We start from the raw sequence: 16722 nt of genomic DNA on the forward strand, positions 1-16722 counted from the left end.
CCTACATCTCGTAAATTAATTTAAAAAAAGAGCAATTCACCCAGTGCCTCTCCCCTACTATTTCCCCATGGCCTTTCAAATCTTTCCACTGTAGTGAATTTTGCCTCCTATCACACACTGAGGCTGTGCATTCCACTCACTGTATTAAAAACAGCTTTTGTTATTACTTCTTTTTACCAATAACCTTAAATCGATGCCCACTGATTTTCAATCCCTTCAACAATGGGAGTAGTTTCTAATTTTTTTACTCTGTTGAGACCCCTGATGATTTTCAACACCTCGATCAAATCTCTTCTCAATTTGTACCAATCTAAATTCATAGAATCCCTTCAGTGAAGTAGGAGGACATTTGGCCCATCAAGTCTACCAAGCCTCTGAAAGAGCACCCTACTGAGGCCCACCCCTCTGCCCTAGCCCCATAACTCTGCAACCTCACCTGACCGACAATTCTTTGAACTGTGGGAGGAAACCGGAGAACCAGGGGGAACTCATGCAGACACGGGGAGAAAGAAAACTCCACAGTCACCCAAGGCCGGAATTGAACTCGGAGCACTGGCGCTGTGAGGCAGCGGTGCTAACCACTGTGCCGACCATTGAGTTGGGTAACCAGAATGTTCCCATTATCTTTTTGTACGGCATTGGGTAAACGCTGTGAATTATCGCTTTATTTTCCCCTTTTCCTTTTGAGGACAATAGTTCCCAGGCCACGGACTCCCCATTTGGGAAATATTGGGGAACAACTACCTTCCTCTTGATAGAAAATGTAAGTATATGCTGTCAACCAAGATCCTGACAGTTTTACAACTGAAACTGGGTAATGCTTTACTATGATTATTCATATGTGATTTAGTTTACTTTAATTCAGATAAACCAGAAGAAAATTAGGGGTAAATCACTAATATTAAGAGAATTGGAGGATTAAGGGTCATTGAATTACATGAATTGTCAGAAATCAAACATCTAAATTATATTTGCTGGGTGCAAATATCCCAAAATCTATCAGTCTCCGGTTCAGATTGAAAACCGGCATGTTTCTCTCCAGATTTTCTGGCACAGAGAATCTGGGGACATGTGGCTGGATTCTCCAATTCTGCGACTATGTCTGCAGGATCCATCTGGTCTTACGATCAAAATGTCGGCGGCGCCCCCGCACCGATCCTTCACCCGGTGTAAGGGCTAGCAGCCATGCCGCGTCTGGCTTTACCTGCAGATGCGGCCGCAGAATGGTCGGGTCCGTGGCCGCACATGCGCATGGCAGCGGCCTGCGGTGGCCGTACTGTATAACATGGTGCCGGCCACACGCGGACATAGCCTGCCAAAAACTGCCCCCCCCTGCCACCCCCCAACAGTGTCTCCCGCCCTTGCCGAAGCCCCCCCTGCCAGCGGAATGGCTGACCCCCACCCACCGACTGTGGAGGCGCTGGACAGAGTCTGCAACTGTCACGCGAGGTCCCTGAAAGTTGTGAGGACACACGCCCCACGCCTTCGGGGACTCGGCCCATCAAGGGAGGAGCACCGGGGAGGGGCCTCGGGTGATGTTCTGAAGCCGTCCTGACGGCGTTTGGCGTACTCAGAATATGCCGTTTTTGAGGGGGCGGAGCATCGTAAAAACGCCGCCACCCCCGATTCCAGTTTGAAAATGGATTCTCTGGCCGATCGGAAAATCCAGCCCCTGGTTTGTGCATTCACTCTGGCAGGGTGCGGCCTGTTAGAGCTGACAGGACCGGCTCCACATGGATACGTTCAAAATAAACTTCCCCCACCTCCCCACAGACATGGAGGACACCTGCCTACACAATCATCGGGGCAACCCCTCTCCCACTATGCAAGCATCAAGGTGGCCCCCCCACCCCCCGCAATGCAGGTATTGGGGTGGCGTCCCCACCCCAAAGTGCAGGCATCAGGCAAAACCGATCCCCCCCACCCCTAATGCAAGCATTTTTTAAAAAAAAAGTTTTTTTATTGAGTTTTCATATTTTATATACAACATATTACAAATCATTAGAGAAGAAAAAAAAACACATGCAAAAATTAACATGTATATTTACAGGTAAGCATCTTCATAATAACAATTGTGGCCGCCCCCTTTAGTCGGCATACATATTTTACATTCCCCAATATGGCCGAGGCACATGTTTATAGGCATTTATTTATAGTTTGGTTTTGGGCCTTAGCTTGCCGTCAAACCCCCATAACGAACCCCCCCCGGCTACCTTCCCCCGATTCCCGTCCATTTTCCCCTGATTCTTGGCCACCCGACTATTTTTCCTCTTGTTCGTTGGCCACAAACAGGTCCCGGAACAATTGCATGAATGGCTCCCACGTTCTGTGGAAGCCGTCGTCTGACCCTCTGATGGCGAATTTGATTTTCTCCATTTGGAGAGATTCCGAGAGGTCGGACAGCCAGTCTGCAGCTCTGGGCGGTGCTGCTGACCGCCAGCCAAACAGGATTCTACGGCGGGCGATCAGGGAGGCAAAGGCAAGGGCGTCCGCCCTCCTCCCCAGGAATAGATCTGGCTGGTCTGAAACCCCGAAGACCGCCACTATCGGGCATGGCTCCACCCTCACCCCCACTACTTTGGACATAGCCTCGAAGAAGGCTGTCCAGTACTCCACAAGTCTGGGGCAAGACCAGAACATGTGGGCGTGGTTGGCCGGGCCTCTTTGGCACCGTTCACATCTGTCCTCCACCTCCGGGAAAAACCTACTCATACGGTTTCTTGTTAAGTGGGCTCTATGTACCACTTTTAGTTGCGTCAGGCCGAGCCTTGCGCACGTGGAGGTGGAGTTGACCCTATGCAGTGCTTCGCTCCAGAGTCCCCACCCTATCTCCATCCCCAGGTCGTCCTCCCATTTCATTCTTGTTGCGTCCAGTACGGTGTCGTCCCTTTCTACCAGTCGGTCATACATGTCGCTACAGTTTCCTTTCTCTAGGATACTTGCGTCCAGTAGGTCTTCCAGTAGTGTCTGTCGTGGCGGTTGTGGGTACGTCCTTGTCTCCTTTCGTAGGAAGTTTTTGAGTTGCAGGTACCGTAGCCCGTTCCCCCCCAGCTAGTCGAAATTTCTCTGTCAGTTCGTCCAGTGTTGCGATCCTGTCGTCCGTGTATAGGTCCCTGACTGTCAGTGTCCCCCCGTCCTGCCTCCACCTTTTGAAGGTGGCGTCAGTCAGTGCTGGTGTGAACCTATGGTTGTTGCAGATGGGAGCCTTGTCCGACATTTTGGTCAGGCCAAATTGCTGCCGCAGTTTGTTCCAGGATTGGAGGGTGGCTGTCACCACTGGGCTGCTGGAGTGTTTTTTGGGTGGGGATGGGAGTGCTGCCGTTGCGAGGGCCCGGAGGGAGGTCCCCATGCAGGAGGCCTCCTCCACACGCACCCACTCGGCTTCTGGCTCCTGGATCCATCCCCTTACTCGCTCGGCTGTTGCCGCCCAGTGGTAGAATTGTAGATTCGGGAGGGCTAGCCCCCCCCCTGGATTTTGTTTTTTGTAGGACCTTCTTGGGGATCCTAGCATTTTTACCCCCCCCATACGAACGCCATGATAAGTTTGTCCAGCACTTTGAAAAAGGCCTTGGGGATGTAGATCGGAATGGATCTAAACAGGAAGAGGAACCTGGGCAGTACGTTCATTTTGATCGTCTGGACTCTCCCCGCGAGGGAGAGTGGGAGTGTATTCAATCTTTGCAGGTCCTTTTTTACTTCCTCCGTCAGGCTGGTGAGGTTCCATTTGTGGATCCCTTTCCAGTCATGGGCTATTTGGATCCCCAGGTAGCGGAATTTGTGTCGGGCTTGTTTGAACGGCAGCCCCTTTAGTGCTGCCGCCCCCCCCCCCCCCCCCCCCCTCTCCCCCTGCGGGTGTACTGGGAAGATCTCGCTTATGCTCATGTTGAGTTTGTAGCCCGAGATGGCTCCAAACTCTTTCAGGAGCGCGATGATTCCGTCCATGCTGCTTTGTGGGTCCGAGATGTAGAGGAGCAGATCATCTGCATAGAGTGAGACTCTGTGCTCTCTGCCTCCCCTTCGGATCCCCCTCCAATTTTTTGCTGCCGTGAGCGCCCAATGCAAGCATGAGCATCGGGTGGCCTGCCCCTCCACAACAGCATGCAAGCTTCGGGTGACTCGCCCGCCCCACCCCCAGCACAGAAGCATTAGGGCAGTCCCCACTCCTCTCACAGGCATCATCCCCACTCCTATCTCAGGCATAGAAACATAGAAAATAGGAACAGGAGGAAGCCATTCAAACCCTAGAGCCTGCTCTACCATTCATTATGACCATGGCTGAACATCCAACTCGGTAACCAGTTCCCGCTTTCCTCCCATATCCTTTGCTCCCTTCGCTCCAGGAACTATGCCGAAATCCTTCTTGAAAACATAAGAGGTGAATTCTCCATCCCGGGACGCCTGAAGGGCGTTCCCTGATGAGATGGAGAATCGTAAAACCGGGATTGATGCCAGGCGTCGGCGGCTGCAGATCGGTTTCCAATGCTTTGTTCCACTGCTGGCGGTGGATCGGGTTTCACGCCAGCAGGAGGATGGAAATGAATGCAAATTGGTCTTAATTCATTGAAGTGGCTGGTGTTTGGAAACTTTGGGATTTCAGCACTTAAAAGAATAACTGATCCATGAAGGGAAATGATGGAATCAAGGCAGCAGCTGGTTTCTGGAACTGTCAATCACAGCCCACAACTGGAAATGAATGAATGGCCGCAGCTAATGGATCTGAGGGATTGAGACACAACTGTTCTCCTTCCAGGAATGGACACATGGGGCTTCCAGGTAAGTCTGCACTGCTCTCTAGCTTCCAGACAGCGGTCTTTTTCAGAAGGCGTGGGGTGAGGTCTGTGGGAGAAGGGGGGGGGTCCCTTTAGTCAAAGGGTATCTGTGGGGTTCATCTAGTTAGAGGGTCTCTGTGGGGGGTCCCTCTAATTAGGGTGTCCCTGTGGTGGTTCCCTTTATTTAAGGGGTCCTTGGGGGGGTGGGGTGAAGAGACCCTGGCGGTCTATCTATTAAGGGGGCTTTGGAGATCTCCCTAGTTATAGTCCAGTAGTTCTTTGCAGCAACACCAGAGAAACTATCTTCTATCAATGGAGTACATGGCAATTTCACTGTGATCTATGATAGCCTCCCACCCTAGAAGTAGCCAAAGAGTAGTCAGTGACTCCACCTCCACAAAAGCACCAGCTTCTGCCCAAGTGGTTGAGGGAGACAGATTAAATATCAGATTCAGCCTCTTGGAGGTTTGGCTGCAGATCCACCTCCACAATTTCTGCCCAAGTATTACAGGAAGACAGATTAAATGCCAAATTTCAGGCTCTTGGAGGCTCAGATGCAAACTACTTTTCTCACTAATTACAGCATTCCTCATTCCAGCACTGGAAGAGATTTACCAGGATGTTGCCTGGGCTGGGGGGTATTAGTTATGAAGAGAGTGGAGAGACTTGGATTGTTATCCTTGGAGCAGATGAGACGGAGGAGGGACATTATTGAGATGTGTGAAATTATGAGGGCCACGGAAAGAGTAGACAGGAGCAAACTTTTCCCCTTGGTGGAGGGGTGAATGACCATGGGGTCTAGATTTAAAGTGAGGGGCAAGTGGTTCAGTGAGGATATGAGGAATATCGTTTTTACTCAGAGAGTGGTCAGAGTTTGGAATTCACTGCCTGAAAGCATGGTGGAGGCATAGACCCTCAAAACATTTGAGAAGTATTAGATATGCACTTGCGATCCCAGGGCATAAACGGATATGGGCCAAGTGGGATTAGAATGGTTAGGTGGTTGCTTTTGACCAATGCAGACGCGATGGCCAAGAGGCCTTTCCGTGCTGTATGATTCCATGACTCTAACAGCAGCCTATCAGCCATCTGCATATCAGTAGAGAAATAAATGCAGAGCCCAGTATAATGGTAACTGCTGGGGCCACCTGCATACAATACTGTCGACTTGACAGTGTGTAAAATTGTCCAGGTATTGTGTGTCCACAAAAAGCAAGCCAAATCAAATCTGGCCAATTACCACCCCATCGGCTTGCTTTCAACTGTCAGCGAGTAATGGAAGGTGTCATTGACAGTGCCATCAAGTGGCAATTGCGCAGCAAAAACCTGCTTGTCAATGCTCAGTTTGGGTTCCATCAGGGCCATTTGGTTCCTGGCCTCATTACAAGCCTTGGTCCAAACGTTAACTAAAGAGCTGAAATCAAGTGAGGTTGGTGTTGACTGTCCTTGACATCAGGGCAGTAATTGACACAGTGTGGTACCAAGACGCCCTAGCAAAGCTGAAGTCAAAGGGAATAAGGGGGAAAACACTTCACTGGTTGGAATCATACCTAGCACAAAGGTTGTGATTATGTGAGGTTAATCATATCAGTCCCAGGATATCATTGCAGAAGTTACACAACTTAGTGTCCTAGACCCAACCATCTTCCAACTGCTTCATCGATGATCTATTCTCCAACAAAAGCTCACAATTGTGAATATTTGCTGATGATTTCACAATCTTCAGCCCCATTTACAATAACTCAGACATTGAAGCTGTACATACCTGTGTGCAGCAAGACATGGACAGCATTCAGGCTTGAGCTGATAAGTTGCAAGTAACATTCATGCGACACAAATGCCAGGCAATGACCATTTCTAATATTGGAGAATCCAAACATCTCCCTTTGACATTCAATGGCATTACCATCACTAAATTCCCCACAATCAACATCCAGTGGGTTACCATTGTTGGGAAACTTAACTGGACCAGGTTACCGGGACTCTGTTCCTAATAACACACTATGTGCACCTATACCAGATGGACTGCAACAGTTGACCTTCTCAAGGGCAATTAGGGATGGGCACAAATGCTGGCTTGGACAGTAAGAAGTCTTACAACACCAGGTTAAAGTCCAACAGGTTTGTTTCAAACACGAGCTTTCGGAGCACGGCTCCTTCTTCAGGTGAAGAAGGAGCCGTGCTCCGAAAGCTCGTGTTTGAAACAAACCTGTTGGACTTTAACCTGGTGTTGTAAGACTTCTTACTGTGCTCACCCCAGTCCAACGCCGGCATCTCCACATCATGGCTTGGACAGTGACATTCACATTCTATGAAAGAAAACAAATAGGCTGATATAAAAGTATGTTCAAACACTCTGGGCTGTACAATATGTGAAAAGAATCATGCAGCTGATATTCAGTTTTGTAATAAAGGAAAATCTGCACTTTGTTAATGCTTAGTATCCATTCCTGAAATGAAAAATGAAAATTGCTTATTGTCACAAGTAGGCTTCAAATGAAGTTACTGTGAAAAGCTCCTAGTCGCCACATTCCGGCGCCTGTTCGGGGAGGCTGGTACGGGAATTGTTGAGAATATTGTTGAGAATACCAAGGTGAGGAAAGATCAAATGGATTTGATATGAGATGCTGGATTGAAATATTTGTAATTTATGTGAAGATGGGATGGTAAGGAGAAATACCAATATTAACAAAGTGAGGCTGTTAAATAGACGAAAAACTTCACTTAAGTTGAATTCTAATGTTATTTGTAGCTGTGACTGAGGAATTGTCCATGTGATGGCCTTCCTGATGCTCCATATTTCATATTTCAGAGCCCATCTCAATCTATCAACTAAAGCACCTCTCTAAGACACCTATGGTTCTCTTTATTACAAGGGGCTGGTTTAGCACAGTGGGCTTAATAGCTGGCTTGCAATGCAAAACAATGCTAGCAGCACGGTTTCAATTCCGGCCTCTGCGAACAGGCACCGGAATGTGGCAAACAGGGGCTTTTCACAGTAACTTAATTGAAGCCTACTTGTGACAATAAGCAATTATTATTATTATTGTCACAAGTAGGCTTATATTAACACTCCAATGAAAAACCCCTAGTTGCCTGCTCAGTTACACAGAGGGAGAATTCAGAATGTCCAAATTACCTAACAGCACGTCTTTCAGGACTTGTGGGAGGAAACCGGAGAACCTGGAGGAAACCGACGTAGACACCGGGAGAACGTGCAGACTCCGCACAGACAGTGACCCAAGCCGGGAATCGAACCAGAGACCCTGGCGCTGTGAAGCAACAGTGCAAATCACTGTGCTACCCATGCCACCAAACCCTGGTAGACGAATGTGCCTTGCTGCAGTGTTCTTTAGCTGCTGTTCTTGTGATTCTTCAAAGAATGGCAGCATTCACTTGACTTTCCTCTCTGAAGAGCTCAGTAGAGCAGAATATCTGAGGGTCAATGCATTGCGGCAAATTCCAGCTAATGTTCTATTGCCGTGAAAGATTCTTTGTATTTGTGCGGCACGACGGCGCAGTGGTTAGCACTGGCACCACATGGCACCAAAGACCCGGTTTGACCGTGGGTGACGTCTGATTGGAGTTCGCACATTCTCGCATATCTGCGTGGATCTCATTCCCACAACCCAAAAGGTGGGCAGCATAGGTGGATTGACCATACCAAATTGCTGGACCACATTAGTACCTCATTATAAATGCAAAACTGGATGAATTTGTCAATTCTCCTAAAATGTGTCTGTTACCTGACAATGACAAGTAAAGGTTCAAATAGCAACTCAATTGATATTACACAAATCACCAATATCTGCTTAAAGTCAGCAGATAGCTTGAAATGTTGAGTACAAATTAACCCACAGAGCCACAGGCAAAGCTGTCCAGACAAATAATCTAGGTTATAGGACTTCATAAAGTAATGGAAACAGCTCCCATATTATCCTTTTTGTGAATTGTACTTTTCTTACACTGTGGTTGCTCATTGAGATCTTCGTAAGATTTGCATGCCGTGAAGGTACCAGTGCAAGGTGCTGCCTAATTTTCTTTTCTTCCTACTTTTCTTCCTGATTAAAATTGCAAGAAGGGAATGCTCTTCGGACATGCCGTGGTTGGTACTTGGAATCTATAACAATGGAAGTAAAAATATCTTGGTTGTTTTACAATCCTTCAAATTATCAGTGATAAGGCAAAAAATATATAATTTCCTCAAGCTCCAGGACTCATTCCTCAAAGGTTTCAGGCTCCAAGGAAACCTTTCACTGGTCTCAGCTTGTGCTTGAAAACAGATATGCTTAATTTATATAATTATTAATTACCCATGATATAATGAAACACAAGTCATGAGATTGGATACTGCATTCTTCTTAATTAGCATTTATTTTATTAGCATTTATTTTAGTGACTTCCAGCAGTATAGGCATGCATACTTTGAGAAGGCCCAAACCACAAGGAAGCTAAAGCATTATCATTATAGTAGAGCCCCGGTGGAAATGATTCCAAGCCAAGAATCCACCTCCAGAAATGTCAGTACTTGTTTGAGGTGCCAAACATGCCAGATGTTGAGGAAATTAGAGTTCATGTTTGTAAACAATAGGGGTTAAATTGGAAAATGGGAGTGGGAATTGTGATACATGTCTAATCCACACCTGTGAATTGGTACATTGAGATGCAGGTAAAATGTTAAACTTGTTGTAAATTGTCACCAGTACTGTTTATTGGCTGCGTGCAACAGCAGGGAGCCCAATATCACCAAGGTTTAGGATTGCTTAAAGGCAGTCTGCAGTTCTTATAAAGGTAGAGGCTGCAAGAGGTGGGAGTTTTTTGAAAAAGTGTGTCAGTGCAATAATAATTTGAGGAATGGCTGAACGTGAGCACACAAATACCAAGGTTTTCTGACAATGCACTGGAGGTGCAAGATGTAGAGAGAGGTTGAGACATTCTGTATCCAGGGCAAGCCAGAGGCCGTCTAGACAAGAGGTAATGGGAAGTAATAACTGACTCTGCATTTTTTTTTGTTGTAAAGAGAATAGAAAAAGTGTGAAGGTGTTAGGCAAGGAGGGACTGTTGGTGAATGGGAATGGATGGTTTGGGTTACTGGTACTGTTCCTCAACAATCTGATCACATCAGGATTAGTCAAAGAGAGGCTAACAATATTGTACCCTCCCTTCCTCTTCTTGTTTCTCCATTTTCTGTTGTATTTCCTACTCTTCCACTTCCTTGTGCCTTTGCTCCTCACAGAGTGCTTCCCTCAGTATCAAGGTTGTGCAGCATGCAGCACATCATAACAATTCCTGATATCCGCTCAGATGAGTAGAGCAAGTTTTCTCTAGGATAGTCCAGGCAATGGAAGTGTTTCTAGAGGACTCTGAGGATGTGTTTCTTTTAGCAGCATAGTCCTCATTGTGGCCTGCTGTATACATGGGTTCTCAAGAGCAGTCATGAACTATGCAATGAATGGATAACCATTGTTTCTCTGCAACCAGCCTTTGACTTGATAAGATAGATCAAATATAGGTGGCACAGTAGGCAGTTAATGGATTATTTTTTATGTGTTCCTGGGATGTGGGCATCTATGGCTAGACCAGCATTAATTGTCCATCCTTAATTGCCCTCAAGGTGGTAATGAGTCATCTTCTTGAATCACAGTGCTGTTAGGGAGTGCCAGGATTTTGACCCAGTGCCAGTGAAGGAATGGCAATATAGTTCCAAATCAGGATGGTGAGTAGCTTGGAGAGAAACGTCCAGATGGTGGTGTTGTTACAATCTCAGATGATGTTATAATTGGACAGGAAGATCCCAGAATGTAACCCTGGCTCAAAAGATTGTAACTTACATTTTATTTTTATAAAACAAGGAGCAACAGAGTCACAGGACCACTGATTAGTTTTATCAAGAAAAAGGAAACATTTATTAAACAGGAAGAAATTTGATTACAATACAATACTCCTTTACTTGCCCTTTAACTTAACAAATGCACAAAGATTTTAGGATTGACAAGGATTACAAAGTATATCTTAATGTACAAAGTCCCTTTTAAAAACACGAGATTACTGTGGTCAAATACGGACTCCGTTCTGAACCCAAGTTAGTGTTTGTGGATTTCTGCTCGGAATCTCTCAAGATGATTGTCACATGAACATTTCCAAACTCCACTCCCAAGCGGTTTGTATTCTGAAATCCAGATAAAGTTTTCCACATGACACTTTTAAACAAAGCTTCTGCTGCACTTTTAACAGTGAATCCAGTCCAGGATTTCACACCAACCTCTTTAGGATTTCTTTGTCTTAACTGCTTTGAGATTTACCAGGATGTTGCCTGGTATGGAGGGAAGATCTTATGAGGAAAGGCTGAGGGACTTGAGGCTGTTTTCGTTAGGGAGAAGAAGGTTAAGAGGTGACTTATTAGAGGCATACGAGATGATCAGAGAATTAGATAGGGTGAACAGTGAGAGCCTTTTTCCTCGGATAGTGATGGCTAGCATGAGGGGACATAGCTTTAAATTGAGGGGAGATAGATATGGGACAGATGTCAGAGGTAGGTTCTTTACTCGGAGAGTAGTAAGGGCGTGGAATGCCCTGCCTGCAACAGTAGTGGACTCGCCAACATTGAGGGCATTTAAATGGTCATTGGATAAACATATGGATGATAATGGAATAGTGTAGATGGGCTTTAGATTGGTTTCACAGGTCGGCGCAATATCAAGGGCCAAAGGGCCTGTACTGCGCTGTAATGTTCTATATTCTTTACACAAACTCAGATTCAGCCACCGACTTCGGTAGTTAATTTAACTCACATTCCACAGGCTGTGGAAAATCTCACAAACCTGAAAATCTATTCACACATCTTTCTGGTGTCTCAGCCTTGTTCTCAACTCGATCTGACTTTACTGAAAATATCTCTGTTCTTGTACCTTTAACCTCAGACCTCTCGGAAACTTCTCTTAATTTCTCTACTTTCCTTAACTGGCTGCTCTTCAGATCTCTCCACTTGTTTTCTTAATCATTACTCCATAATATGGCTTTTCTTCCAGCAAAGCTGAGAGAGACATTTCTTTCCTCGTCTTGCAAACCAACTGTTTCTAGCAGAGCTATGAGATCTGCCTTCTCTCTCACTTCCTATCTTCAAGTGTAATAAAATATAAACTAGAACTTAAAAGCCTTTCTACCTTCAAAGGCCCCAGTTGCCAAGCAGCTGGCTTATGCCATTTACGTATTCTTCACACGTAGCCCTCTCTAAGCACAATAGAAACAAAAGAGAATGTAACCAACCCCAAACATACAAACACATTTGCCCAGAATGAATCTAACTACAGGTTTGACTCTTCCAGCACAGAAACATTAAATTAAAACTATACCTTATTTCTAATGTTTACCAATACAAATCTAATTCCCATAAAACTACCTTTGTTTTCTTTTTTTTTAAATTAAGTGTTTCCAATTCATTTTTTCCAATTATGGGGCAATTTAGTGTGGCCAATCCACATCTTTGGATTGTGGGGGCAAAACCAACACAAACACAGGAAGAATGTGCAAATTCTATATGGGCCGTGACTCAAAGCCGGGATCGAACCTGGGACCTTGGCGCCATGAGACAGAAGTGCAAACCATTGTGCAACCGCGCTGCCCTTACCTTTGTTTTCCCAATGTGTTCCCAGGTGTCTGCTGTCCTTCTCCTTTTTGATGGTAGTGGTCATTAGGTTGGAAGGTTCTGTCAAAAGAGCCTTGGTTAATTGTTGCAATGCATCTTGTAGATTTTATACATTGCTGCCACTGTGTGTCAGTGGTGGAGGGAATGAATGTTTAAATTGGTGAATGGGGATGTCAGTCAAGCAGGATGCTCTTTCTTCGATGGTGTCCAGCCTCTTGACTGTTGTTGGAGCTGCAATCATCCAGGTAAGTGGAGAGTATTCCATCACACTCCTGACTTGAGGCTTGTAGATTGTGCACAGTCTTCAGGGAGTCAGGTGGTGAGTTATTCACCACAGAATTCCTAGCCTCTGACCTGCTCTTGCAGCTACAGCATTTATATGGCTGGTCCAGTTCAGTTTCTGGTTGATGATGACTCCCAGGATATTGATAATGGGGGGATACAGTGATGGTAATACCACTGAATGTCAAGGGGAGTTGCTTGGGTTCTCTCTTGTTGGAGATAGTCATTGTCTGGCATTTATGTGGCATGATTGTTAATTGGCACTTATTAACCAAGCCTTAATGTTGTCCAGAATGAAGGAAGTGACACTACTGGCAGAATAATAGACATTAATCTGCAAGATGCACTATCTGTAGTTGAAAACCAACTGAAGATTGAGGCATGAAAATGGCCACATTTACATGAAGTAGACACAGGATATGTGCATGCAGTTAATGGAACCATGCACCACACTGAAGCCTGTAATCCATAGAAACCCTGGTCTCTGGCAAGATGGAATGAGATAAAACTGTTTCTTGCAAATAGAAAACCATATTGACCTGTTTTATGCAGCAGTGCACACCTAACTGAGAGGCACACTACACCAAGCTGACACTTGAGAAGAGGCTGGTACATGAAAATTAAGATCCACGGTTGCCTTCACAATGGCATGCAATGTTGTCAGCGTCATACTTTGTGATTTTAATTGTGGCTGCAACATTGGTGGTTTTCAGGCACAACCATGTTTATGAAGCAAAGATGACACATGCATTAGTCCTAGCTGAAGGTGAAGAGTATTGTGTCCTGAAAACCCTTGGTCTATATGGCCTCCTGCTAATATCCTTTGTCTCCCTCCTCCACCTCTCCCTTCTCCCAACTTATCCTGCTCTGCGTAGCCCACTTTTCGTTCACCACTTATGTTCCATCCTCAGAGGAAACCCTACCAAGCAGCTTATGTAATAGAAGCAATTTGTTTCAACACAACATTTAAAATAATTGAAAAAGTATTCCATTGTCAGTCAGACCACTTTCCAAACCTACAATCACTACCACCTAGAAGAACAAAGACATCTGACAGCTCCCTTTCAAATCATACACCATGCTGATTTGGAAATATATTGCCGCTTGTTCCCCGTCGCTGGTTTGAATTCTGGAAGACAGGCAGGATGTATTTAGTGTTAGGCTCATTGGTAATATTCTTGCCTCTGTGTCAAAAGGTTCCAGGTTCAAGGTCCATTCTAGGATTTGAAGGCAAATTTGACACTCAGTACAGTACTGTGGGAGTGTTGCATTGCCGGATGTGATGTTTTTTTGAACAAATGGTAAATAGAAGCCAGATCTGCCCTTTCAGGTGGGTGCAAAAATCCCATGACACCATTTCAAAGAAGAGCAGGGGAGTTTACCCCAGTGTCTAGGCCAACATTAATCCTTCAATAAAAATCACAAAAGAACAGATTATCAGGTTATTATAACATTGCTATTTGTGTGATATTGTGGTGTGCAAAGTGGCTGCCACATTTCCCACCTTGCCCCATCCCACTGGATGGCATAGTGGCTAGCACTACTGCCTCACAGCGCCAGGGACCCCGGTTCAATTCTTTCCTTGCTGTCTATGTGGAGTTTGCACATTCTCTTCCTGTCTGCATAGATTTCCTCCCACAGTCCAATTATGTGCAGGCCATGCTAAATTGCCCCTTCATGTCCAAAGATGTGCATGTTAGGTGGGGCTATGGGGATAGGGTGGGAGAGCAGGGCGAGGTAGGGTGCTCTTTCAGAGGTTTGGTACAGACTCATAAGGGCTGAATGGCCTCTTTCTGCACTGTAGGAATTCTATAATTACAACAGCGATGAAACTTCGAAAGTACTTCATTGACTGTAAAGCAGATTGAAATGGCTGATGCTTGTGTAAAGCACTATATCAATGCAATTTTTCTTTTCCAATTTACCTTTGGATCCAGCACTTTGGAATGTATTTGCACCATGGAGATTGCAGCAATCAAGAAAGTATATCACCATCACCTTCTCAGGGGTTATTAGGAATGGACAATAAATACTAACCTTGGTAGAATTGTCCACATTCCATAATCAAACAAATAAATAAAAAATAATAAATAGTACATAAATAAATAATAATAATGGGTGAACTTCCAGTGAAGCGGCAATTGAGTTAGATTGCCAATGCTCTTAGTTTCTTATCTTAAAATGAAGCCGCTCCTAGCTTGCCCGACATTCTGACTGGGTCAGATCGCTCCAGGGCACCGGGTTCCCATGGCCTTTAGTCGAGGGCAATTCACTCCAAGGTAAGTAAGCTATACTACTTTTTTACAGCACTAGCTGTAATTGGGTTGGGCCGGTGTGTGTGGATGGGGTTGGTTCAGGTCGAGCTGGGGGAGGGGGGTGAGGGGGGGTTGGGTCAGGCCAAGGCAGGTTGGTTGGAGGGTTGTGATGAGTCCGTGCTTATAATTAACCAGAAGTTAGAAGTGGTTCAAATTCTTCTAACCTTTTCTGGGTAACTTTTACTGCAAGATAGTTTGCTATTTAAATCGCATTGTCAGATGGTTCTCCATCAACTATTCTCCATTATCCAATGGGGTGCGATTACCAGTGCTTCGTTTCATTCTGTTCAATTCAATCTGAGCCAGAGAATCATCTGCAAAACCTCCCCTCCCACTTCCACAGAGTCATCACTGGAAGCTCCCAAGGATCTTTACTTGGCCCCTCATATTTCTGATCTACAGGCTGCCCCTCAGCAACATCACCCGAAAACTCAAAATTAGAACCCCATGTATGTTAATAGCATGTAGCTTTACCTCACCACCATTCTTTGAACCCCTCTACTATCTAAGACTTTTCAGTGTTCATTCAAAATACAATACTGGGTGAGCAAAATAATCCATGGCTCACTATTGTAAAGACTTTGGTATCTGATCCCACCATAAATTCCATTCCTTAGCCACTCACTCCTTCGCCCTCTCTGACAATTGTTTGAAGCTGAACCAGAATGCTTGCAGCCTCGTCCTTGACACTGAGATCAGCTTCAGACCCATAACTGCCCCAACACCAAAACTGCTTACTTCCACCATCGTAAGATTACCTGTTTCCATCCTAACTTCTGCTTATTTGTTGCTGAAATCCTCATGCATGCCTGTTACCTCCAGACTTGCCTATTCCAATGCTCTCTTGACTGGCCACCGACATTACACCTTTCGTAAACCTGAGCAAATCCAAAAAAACCCTTGCCCATATCCTAACTTGCACCTCGGACCATTCACGAACCATCTAACCTATCAAGGCACCCAGCCCAGAAACACCACGATTTCAAAACTATCAGCTTTGTTTTCAAATCAGTCTATTGCCTCGGCCCTCTCTATCCTTGTTAGCTTACATTCTTCAAGAACTCAGCACTCCCAACAATCCTGCCTCTCGCACAGCCCAGAGTTTAAACCACTTCACCATTGGTGGTTGTGCTTTCAGCTGACTAGGCCCTTAAGCTCCAGAATTTGTATCAAGACATCTATTAAATGATAATAAATAAATCAAACAATAGGTGTATTTTTATGAACACTGTGCCACTTTAATGAGAAAGAAAAGCTCATTCTAACACCCGTGCTGTAAAGGTTGCCTTGATGATCCTTGAGAGACAGTTTAACTAATACCACATTTGGTGCTAAGTTTTCCTAAGTGATTTTATAATAATTTTGGATGATATACAGCTTTGGATGAAAAATCAGGAGTTGTTGCAATGCATTAATCAATAAATACCATACATGGAATCCCGACAGTGCAGAATGAGGCCCTTCGGCCCATTGAGTCTGCACGACCCTTTGAAAGAGCACACCACCTGTGTCCACTCCTCCCTATCCACATAACCCCTTAACGTGACATGCACATCCCTCAACACGAAGGGGCAATTTATCATGGCCAATCCACCTAACCCACACATCTTTCGACTGTGGGAGGAAACCAGAGCACCCGGAGGAAACCCACGCAGACACAGGGAGAACATGCAAACTCCACACAGATAGTCACCAAAGGTCAGAATTGAAC

General features: G+C 45.4%; 1 long non-coding RNA gene across 11 annotated transcripts in view; it reads right to left on the reverse strand.

Annotated features, from left to right (window-relative positions):
* The window catches only part of LOC119971332, a 508049-nt gene that overhangs the window by 295725 nt on the left and 195602 nt on the right, over window positions 1–16722 (reverse strand). Inside the window, exon 1 of one of the 11 annotated variants that reach the window (XR_005461816.1) lies at window positions 8735–8883. The exons of the other annotated variants lie outside the window; for them this stretch is intronic. This is a non-coding gene — a long non-coding RNA (uncharacterized LOC119971332). Of the gene's footprint in view, window positions 1–8734; window positions 8884–16722 lie in introns of those variants that run through there. 11 annotated transcript variants of the gene reach the window in all.

This window comes from Scyliorhinus canicula, chromosome 9 (assembly GCF_902713615.1).
Source record: "Scyliorhinus canicula chromosome 9, sScyCan1.1, whole genome shotgun sequence".
NCBI classification, from domain to species: domain Eukaryota; kingdom Metazoa; phylum Chordata; class Chondrichthyes; order Carcharhiniformes; family Scyliorhinidae; genus Scyliorhinus; species Scyliorhinus canicula.